The following is a 227-nucleotide window of genomic DNA, read 5'->3' on the forward strand; positions in this document are numbered from 1 at the left end:
CAAATCTAAACTGGCTACTTTGTGCAGTCTCAAAATCTCACATGTTGTATTCTGTGTCACAAATCTTCAGAGATATCTCAATGAGTTTTAATGAACCAATGAATGTTAATTTGGCTTTAAACCATTTCAGTATCCACAATTATCACCTGTGGTGGTGTGACTAGAGTTTGTGCCACCAAGGGTGGTTCTTAAGTTTGCTACACTCTGCTCCAAGAAAGACCAGCTGA

At 38.8% G+C, this 227-nt stretch overlaps 1 protein-coding gene across 1 annotated transcript in view; it reads left to right on the top strand.

Moving 5' to 3' along the window:
- Positions 1–227, top strand: part of LOC106881999 (low-density lipoprotein receptor-related protein 2) — an 84,414-nt gene that overhangs the window by 51,015 nt on the left and 33,172 nt on the right.

This window comes from Octopus bimaculoides, chromosome 8, assembly GCF_001194135.2.
Source record: "Octopus bimaculoides isolate UCB-OBI-ISO-001 chromosome 8, ASM119413v2, whole genome shotgun sequence".
NCBI lineage: Eukaryota > Metazoa > Mollusca > Cephalopoda > Octopoda > Octopodidae > Octopus > Octopus bimaculoides.